Here is a 10,259-nt window from a genome sequence, read left to right as displayed (position 1 = left end):
TGGAAAGCCTTATCTAAAGGCAATTTCAGTATTTACCAAATTTTATCCTTTATTCAGTGGCATCTGACACAGTTCAATTATGGCTTGTCAAAAGCATTCTCCACTGTGGAATGGAGTGGAAAAACAGATTACGCAATGTGTTTGGGCTGATGCAGCTGACCAGGGGACTAATGAACTCTTGGCTGTCTCAGTAAAGTGTGGGAAGGGAAGGTTGAAGGAGGGGCAGAATGAAAAGATCAGGACTTGCAGCAGTGGGAGAAAAATGTGACATACTGTGGCTTTTAGCATGGAACAGCAGCAGTGGCTGCAGCCTGTTCAGGAAAAGCTCTGTGAGTGGAGAGGGGAGAGAGCCACAGGTACTGGGCTGGGAGTATCCTTTCATTTCATTTGACTGTCTTAGAAGGAGAATTGAAGACATCAGTTGTGAAAACTGCAGTGGGATTGCTTTATATTTGCAGGGTCTATAACCTAGCTATAAGAATTCAAATAAAACACGTCTACCTGCTTCTTGCCAAACAAATGGCTGTATTGGTAGATGTTCCTATCAGAGAAGTTTATTTGGTGAGTGGGAGAAAAATCTGAGACTCAGGCCTGGCTGTAATAGAACTTCTAAGCTGATGTAACTTTACGCAGTATTGGCTATAAATGAGATTGTTCTGGGAGAAATTGGAACAGCACCTGCTGGTAGTCTCTTAACTTCCAGGGAAAAGTGAAATCTGGAGTTCTCTGATTGCCAAACCTGGCTCAGAGCACACAGGACACCCAGTCACTGGTCACCGCTTTTAGATGTCACCCCACCATGTGATTCCTGACTGAAGACTGGTGTTTATCACTTGTCAGAAAATGTTTTCCTTGTCTGATCTTTGTGTCTGCATGCTGTGACTTGAGGTCAAGGTCTAATGACCTTGGAAGTTTTTATTTTTTTACTAGTTGTACATAGTTTTTGGCAGGGTCAGGCATCATGCACCTTCCACAGCTCCATCTCAAAAATGTTTTATGTGCCACCAAAACAAAATGCATGGATCAAAAAGTTGCAGCTGCTCTTGAGGGGAAGAGGTGAACATAAACCTGAGTCAGTTTTTTGTACTCCACTGAGGAATTTCTGCTCCCTACAGATGTATCCAAGGTGGTTCTTCCCATCAGGGTTTTCTGCTGTTTCTGAAATGGCCCTATGGTCACCATGGTGTCATGGTGATGTGACCTTTGTCACACCCTTCAGAGGAAAAAGAAATGGATCTGCTGCCCTAAACCCTAAACAAGTAATAATCCTATAGGGAGAGGTGCTGCAAATGTTGCTGCAGAACTATTTTTTAGTTGATGATAAAGTCACTAGGAGGCAGCACAGCAATCCAAATTTGAATGGAGCTGGCACTTCATCTGGTCAGTGACATTCTCACCTTGTTCTTTCCAAAATGATGCTTCCCTGACATGAAGCTTTCATCTTTAAGGACCACAAGCATTTGGCCTGACCTCACCTCTGACAAGGCAAATCAAATAAAGCAGTCAGAACAGACAAGGGGCTTGTTTGCATGCAGTGTCAGAGCAGATCTTGCAGCCATCCACAAGAGATTTGTGTTGATGTTGCTGTGTCTCAGTCTCCTGTGCTGCTTTTGGGTAATTCTTGTACAGCAGCATCTGTGTTGGGGATGGGCCCTGACACGATTCCTGCTGGTTCTTCCCCCGTCTCCAGTAAATTCCTTTGCTGCTGGGGAGATCTTTAGAGTCACATACCTTCAGTGAGAACCTGGGAATAGCTTTCAAACCACCTTTTGATGTCATTTGGCCAAACTTCTGTCTCAGAATAAGTTCTGTGGTAACATTTATTGTAACCTGCTCGAAGTCCCTTGATCTGAGGGTGCCTCAAAACGTAGCGCATCTTTTAGATCTGCTTTTTCCTCCTTAATGTGCTGGGTCCTTATTGAACATCCTACCCTAAAAAATAGAGGAGCCTGGGTGCTCTCTACCCTAACCAAAACAGGGTAAAGCCCAGAAGTGTGATGAGGCAGTGGGGAGAAGGTGGGAGAGGAGCCCAGGGATTTCAGCCTTGTGGAGAACCATCCCACCACTAACAAATCAGCAGCTCCTCTTGCCTGCATTTGGATGTGGTGGGCTGTGAAAAGCAGGGAAAAATGTCACTGATAGAGTTCTCAAAAAGTATTTTATAATTGTCCCAAAGTGGAATAAAATGCTAAGAGCAAATTCAGAGCTATATATATTTTTTTTTCTTTTTATTTTGCTTTGTTGATTTACTCTAGGAAAAAACCTTATCTTTCTGAATGTGTGATTAAGTAGCTGATGGAGTAATTCTTTACAGGGAGGAGAACATGCCAGAACATTTGAGTGGTGTAAAACAGGGCTGCAGAGAGGATTAGAAAAGGTTCAAGGAGGAGTAATTTTGTATTGGTGGAAAGTAGATTTAATAGTACTTTTTTATCTGTAATTTTTATGATTCTCTGGCTAACCAGGGAAATGTTTAATGTTCCTTGTACAGCAGTGAAGGTAGAAGAAGGCAAATTGACATCCCCAGCACTGTTATAATTCATTCCATTACTTCAACAGGGCTTTTATATTGTCACGCCCATAAAGCGCCAGTGTGCACGCTCAGAGCCAATCCATCTTTATATACTGCTGCTGATCCCATTGAAGGCAATGGCAAAACTCCCATCAATTTTAATGGCACTGGGATATGGCCCATTTTGTAGATATACAATGGATATTTCCTGCACGCACCATTTTTTGTGTGTAACGTGCTCCTCAGCCGAGGTTCAGAGAGTGTTTTATAAAGTGGTGAAGTCACAACCATTGATGTAGTCTCCAGCTGATGAGATAATGTGATCTGCCTTCAAAGCAGGATTTAAAGGTTGGCATTTATTTATCTACCTGTTTTTTAATTTGTTAGGGGCATAGGATGCACACAGAACGTCTCCATGTGTAGAGTACTGCCTTTGAAAAATTTGCCCAGATAAATTGCAGGAGGTAACTGTTTTAGAAATAGATGCTGCACTTGCAAGGTTAACATTATGCTACAGCACTTAAAAACTAGAAAGCATCAAAGAAAATTGAAGGCAGTATGGATCAGTGGGTTAGTACATAAAAGAGCAGTCTGCAGAAGCAGAGGCTAAGAAAGGTCCCTTTTGAAAAGCAGTTGTTTGGATAGCAACTCGCTCAATCAGCAAGGTACAAACTAACAACAAAAAAAATTAATTGGATAAGTACATTAACTCATGTTCTAATTGGGAAATGTTTTGAATGGAGGCAAGGTGCCTGTTACCTGCCAAACCCATCATCCTTGACCCTCTTTAAAGAGCATGCACAATGTATGAGCCATATTTTAGTGGCTGTGAATCTTGTTGGTTATGCATTGAAAGCTCTGGATTCAGAGCAGCTTTCAACGTGTGCACAGTGGAAATGGGATGAGCTGCCAGGCTGATGTTCTCTCTCAGCTTCCTTTCCTCACCATAAAGTATGCTGGAGAGCAGCACAGTCCCAGTTCAGTGCAGGAGCAGGGTTTGCAGAAGACTCAAACATGAAGTTTGCAGTACATAATTCAGCAGGCCTTGCTGTACAACACTCTTACACTTAGTGCTGGCTGCACTCACAGCTCCTGCAATTGGATTATGCAAAGGCTTGTCAACTCTTTCCTTAGCTGGGTGCACACAGGAGCTTTTCCAGCTTTTGCTGAAGCACGGGCAGTAGCAGGATATTGAAGAGTCCTTCTTTCTGATGGTGTTAAGTGCCTGTGCTGCATGGGAGTGACAATGCCATTGAACAGCCTCATCTCTATGCACAGCAGCCCTCTTGTATCCAGTCCCTTCCAGCACTCCTGGAAAACAGCACTGACCTAGCACATGGGAATTCACTGGTTTTGGTGGGCTGGTTTTCACCATCTTCATGTTTTCAGGTTTGGTTGTGTTATTTAAAATATGTAAGTAGCAGGATATTTTGCTTTGTCAGTTTTTATTTTGCGTGGGAGGCATTGTTTGTTTGTTTGTTTGAAATTATAGATACAAAATTGACAACTGCCAGGCTGGGATTTATATTCCTCTCCTGCTTCTCAGGAGATTGCAGACCTTGAATTCCAGTGCTGAGAGCAGTTTCAGGTGGAGCTGTGTCCCAAGTGCTCAGCTGTGCACCACAGCACCATTCCTTGTCCAGCACCTGTAAACCACCACAGAGGCTTTGTGGAGAGGCTCAGGGTGGGTCACAGTTCAGTTCCTGGCTCCTTTTTCTATTTCTATTGATTTCCTTTGGCAATTTGCTTCTGCTGTGACTTTTAAAAGCAATTAGTGTAGGCCTAAGTGCCATCAAAAATCAAATCTTCCCATTGCCTTACCCAAAAACAGATTTAAGATTTATTGGAGCATATTTGCTAGTTTGCCCTCAAAGTCTCCAGGATTTCTTTTTTTATCTGTCTCCTGATAATGATGCACACCTGTGAGCCATACAGATCTTGAATCAACAAAACCAGGCTTGCCCCAGTAGCATTTGCTAACTTCCACAGAATTCCAGAAGCTGGAAAAGACTCCAAGATCATGAATTCCAAACTTTGACTAAACCATAGCACTGAGTGTCACATCCACTCACTTCTTGGACACTTTTAGGGATGGTGACTCCACCAGCTCCCTGAAAAATCTGTTCCAGTGCTTGACAACCCTCTCAGTGAAGAAATTCTTCCTGATTTCCACCCTGAGCCTCCCCTGCTGCAGGGGGACTCCTGACTCGACTCCACCAATTTTCAGAAGACAGCTGATCTGGGAATTTATTTTCTAAGTTACAAGGCTATTTAGTGCTTAGAGGATTCACTGGCTTTGCTGAGAATGTACAATCCTTTAATAGCAGAGGGTGTGCATGAAGAAAGCTTTTTACCACACATTTTTATTCCAATGTACGCTCTCAAATGACAGTCTGGCAATCCACAGCAGCTGTCAGTAACCTGCAAATTATTTCTGCCCTCCCTAGCAGATGTCACAGTGGCTCTTGGCAATACACTGTGACATCCAGAGATGACAAAGATTAGAATATGTGGAAGTTGTTAAACAAAAAATGTATAAAATGTTCTTTCTTAGACAAAAAAAACCAAAAACCAACACAAACCAAAAAATCCACCAACCCCAAAGCGCAGATGCCTGGCTTTCTGACAAAATCCTACCTTCTTTTCTTTATTATTATTTTTTGCAGAATAGAAAATGCTTTAGCTTCTGAACTCAGCTGTGCTTTAGTCTAAGATATAAGCTGCTTTTTAAAGTTATTGATGCTTGACGCATGAAATAGAAAATTACATGTAAAGTGGATTTTGAGCCCAGATTTCCCATGCTGGAACCAAAATACTGTAGAGTGCAACAGCTATCTAGCAGATCTAGTATAAAAAGAAAATTAAGGTAATTAGTAATGGCTGGAACACCATTTTTTCAGTTATTTCCAGGTGTTTTCAAGTGGCAGAAAACTTCGAAAAAAGAGTCTTAAGAGTGTTGGGAACAGAGCTCTGAACTTCTGAGTTTGTCCCTTTCCAGTGGTCTGATTTGCATAAATTTGTAGCTGTGGAGCTTCTAACGATGTGCAAGCAGCATGTTCTTTACCATTAAAACTTGGGTATGTTTTGTTTCGTCTGTTTTATTGAATCTGTTTGATTATTGATTTTTCTTCATAGACTTTGAATAAGAGGAATATCTGGAAAGAAACAAACCTATGCTAAGGAGAAGTATCTTAAAATTCTTAAATCTGAAGTTTCTTCTTTTTCTTTCTGTTGAGGAAAAGAAAGCAGGAAATGTGCTGTTTCTGAAATAGGCTGTAAAAAAGGATAATGTAAAAACTTCCCAGGAAAGCACATCCTCTGTTGAATTAAAAGGAAAATGGGAATTCCCTTTCCATGTTCCCTTTAGTCTGTCTGCAAGGTTAACAGTGCCTAAGTGACCCTGGAAAAGGGTTTTTTTTTCCCTTTCTACTTCCTTGGGCCTTCAAAATCATCTCAGAAATTTGAAAATGTTAAACTTAATGCTCCAAATGGACAAAGTTTCAGTTCTAGAAGACAAATCCTCAGGTACACAGCTGCTGGTGGAGGAAAGTCTCATTGATCTGCTGTGGGGGATTTTAATAAAAATGTTGTGTGGACTGGTGTGGGAAAAGCAAAAGTAAAGTTTTGCTGGAATACCTGCAACTGGTTTACACTATTTAATGGATTATTCCTATAATGAATGAAGCAGGATCAGGCCTGAAAAGGCATGAATTTCATGAAAACATGAAATTTTTCAGTCCTTCCTACCTATCCCTATCCCAGCTAATATTTTCTGGCTAATAATTCTCTTCCTCAGAATGGAAGAGACTTTTATGATCTCTGCCTGGTGACAACTGCTGTTCAAAATTTATGCAGGGCTTGCAAACAAGTAAAAGTTTTCTGTCTAATCCTATTTGAATTCCTGCAGCTGTAAACCTCAGCTTTTAGTGTCTGGAATGGTAATAAGTTCAATATATAAATATATATAAAAATATATATAGAGAGAGATGTATATTGGTATGTATATTCATGGGAGATTGTATTAAAATGTAACGATACAAATGTAATTTTCATTTCAATTTTGGAGAATAAAGCAAAGCCATCTTCTGTGGGTCATAGTTCTCCTACATTGCCTGCCTCAGAGAATGGGACTTGAATTTTTCCAATGAAATTAGAATGTCATGGCCTTGACCTGAATAGAAACAAAAGTTTAAAAAATATTTACACAGAAGATGGAAGTGTAATCCATGGGATTTCTCTGGCTGTTAATTTGTGAGCATCGTTAATTCAATAGCAATATTAGTGCAGCTGAGTGTCAATATTCTCACATGCCATTATATGCATTAAAAATGCTCCATTTGCCTCTTTTCCCCCCTCCTAACATGCACAATCAGTTTCAAGTATAACACTCTTAAATTTTTATTATATTCAGCCAATCCAGATCTCATTCTATTGGACAAACACTGTACAGGAGGAAAGTGGATCACATAAATGCTCCTAATATTATTCATGAATTTTCCTAACGCAGTGCTTTGGAAAGATGCTACAAATATTCTCCTATAAATTACTTTGTTTAAGTTCTGGTATTGTGTTTCTATGGGAGTTTTTTTTGGGGTTTTTTTGGTTGTTTTTTTTTTTTTTTTGTTCATTACTATTTAGAAGGTTTTGATTTATTGCTTCAGATAAAATTGAGGGCTTTACTATTGCTGTTTGTTGTCTACCATTGATGGTGATGCTCATCCCACCTTTTTTTTTTCATTTTTTAGTTTTTTTTAAAGCATGCTTTGAACCAGCCAAAATTTATAATTGTTAAATAGTCTTTCAGCCACTATAAGTAATAGTTTTGACTCCCTCTTTTCTTCTGATGTAAAACTGTTTGCACCTGGTCGTTGCTGTTGGGTGTAAAACAGCCCAAAATATGGGACCAGAAATATAGAGATTTTTTTAGTACACGTATGAATAAATAATAAAAAATAACATTATATATGTGAAATATATAGGTTAAAAACCTATGCAGTATTGCATATGGCCCACACAGGGTCAAGGACAACTGCAGGTAACTCCTTCTTATTAATGGAGAAGCTCCAACCTTAAACTGAGCCATGCTGTAGTGTTTAATAGAAATATTATCTGTGATTATTCATTCCTGTAGGATGTTTTAACACAATTGTAAAGCAAGATTCTAGCTAACAAATGCCACAGATTTTTTCACAATAATTTCAGCATAAATCCATGGCATTTCTATGGCATTTTATTATCCCAATTACCAATTACCCTTTTTTTAGGTTACATAAAACCTTCCACAAAGAAGTAGAGTATCTCCTTCTTGTGGTTTGTTGAAATCCTGGTATGACCAGTGGCATAAAATGCAAAAAAAATATACTTTTGATAAGGATGGGTCTGTGATTTCTGAGCATTGCTGCTTACTTGAAAAGATCATTTGTGCCTATTAATTGAAAAAAATTCTTCTGTTGGTTAAGGTATGTTTACTAGATCAATTTATTTTCATTATTTGTTTGGGGTGTTTTTATATTCCAAACAGGTGAAATTTTGTGTGATTCTGATTCATGTGGACAAACCAAATCTGTGACTGACAGGGGACTTGAAAAAGATTCCTCCAGAAATGACAAGGCCAACATAAAATAAGCAGTGGTTGAATTGGTATTTACACTCACATATTCAGTGATGTATTAATTTTAGTGGTGTTTGGTATTTTTAAATTGTAATTATAGCAGATCTGCTTTTCTGATAATACAAATATATTGATTGGTACAAAATGGCATTAATTAGAGAAATCCGAAACATTTTAGATTCAGATGAGGGTCAGAGATGTGTTGCTCATTGTTGTATCAAAATTGCTATAGGTGCTGAATTTCCATAGTCTCTTTTCCATCTGGTCCTGGTTTTGACTTCTGTTCACTAAAGTTATTAAAATTCTTGTGCATTCTGGGTATGAATAATACATAAAAAATCATTATTAGTACACTTACTCTTTACTACTAGGAATCCACTATTTTTTTTTCCACAGCAGATTGCTGGGCAGCATATTTTGAATCATTACTTTATTTCCCTTCATCCAAGAATTTTGCACTGAAGGGGCTGCAAATAAATCTGGAGCTGGGAGAAAAAACACCAGAAAAGTCAAAGTTATGAGGTCAAACCATTCACTGTATGGGGCTTTCTAGGGCAATTTTCACCTTTTATTCTCCTTTTCTGGTCTTTCTGCAAGGTCTGACATTATTGGGTTCTGACCCACAGCTCCACATCTGAATATTTATTGGGAAATACACACCTGTTGAAACACATTCCTGTTGATTTGGAAGTGGGTGAGCATTGCTGGAATAAACTGCTTTTTTTTTTTTTTTTTTTAATTTTCCTTGGATATGCCCCCAGATTATCACATTGCATGGAAAGAAAAACCTTTCTGGCAGTAGTTAAGAATGCAACATATCAAATCCTGATATGCAATGAGATGACAATTCCTATTCGAGAGAGCAGAGACCAAGCAGAATTTTCATCTTGAGAGAATGACCTAATTCAGACGATGATTCCAAAATGAAAAATGCAGGCAAGTGATGTCCAATTTGTCATGCTAAAGAAATATTTATCTTTAAAGTCTGAACATTGTCCTGTACCCAGTTCTGCACATTCCTGGCTTTGATTAAACACCCTTGTCCTTTTCTTGCTGTATAAGGTTTGACAGTTTTCACTGAGTTTGCTGTTCCCTCACTATTTTCTGTGGGTCTCTGATCCTTCAAGCTCAGGATGAGTAAGTAATTAGCTAAATGGTTGTTCTCTAAATATACAGAAGCCTTCTAAGGAAGGGCATAGAAAGAATTAACCTTTTTTGCCTTCACACACATCTCCTAAAGATCTGAACAATTGATTTCACATAGGTAACAAATTAAAGTTTAGCAGCAATGTGACAAATACACTTTATTTTTGCAGCTTATTTCACCTGCTCTAGAAAAGCAATGCTTAGGCAGGTTATCAGTAAAGGACAGCTGGCCTTTTGGGGAATGGACACAAACACTGAGCCTGAGAGGCTCTTCTACTCCTTCATCTATTAATTTTTTGGGTTTGTTTTGTTATTTTGGAATTTGTTTTTTTGTTGGTTGGTTAAGGTTTTTTTTAGGAGAGCATGGATATGCACAGTTATTCCCCCTATCAGGATCTGTTTTCATGTAATTCTTTTCTGGATTCTGAACTAACCATGTAAAATCAAATTAGGAACTGCTTTGAGGTAGAATTGCTCACAGGCTTTTAGGTATTTTTGATCTCAGTCTGCTCTACTCAAGTGTGATAACAGATAATTTATTTGCTAAACTGGAATAGGATTTTATTACTAAAACATATAGTCAGAAAATTTGTGAATTGAAGCCAAGAAGTCAAAAGACAATGAAAGCAGTCATGTATGTCTAAGAAAAGGATAAGTGTGCATGTACTGCTTTTAAAACACAGGAGCATAAACATTGAATGAAATTTTCTATATGGAACCAAAGTCCCTGTGAGAAGGAGTCACCTTATAAACAGGAAATTGCAATACGAATTTAAGGAGCTTACTGACCAAATCTTTATTTAGAACTATTTATTCTGTATATGTTGAATGTATTTTGAATGTATAGAATCAAATATACAGATTTCAGCTTGAGATGTGGTTTCCATCTGAGCTGGAGCTCTTCACTTCCTCTTTTTAATATACATATGTATGTGCTTCATATCCATCAATGATTAAGCATATGTGCTTTGCCTTTCAGAAAATCAAACA

The sequence above is a fragment of the Agelaius tricolor genome, unplaced genomic scaffold, assembly GCF_023055355.1.
Source record: "Agelaius tricolor isolate 1412-34295 unplaced genomic scaffold, bAgeTri1.0.p SCAF_9, whole genome shotgun sequence".
Taxonomy (NCBI): domain Eukaryota; kingdom Metazoa; phylum Chordata; class Aves; order Passeriformes; family Icteridae; genus Agelaius; species Agelaius tricolor.
Note: the sequence above shows the minus strand (reverse complement) of the source record.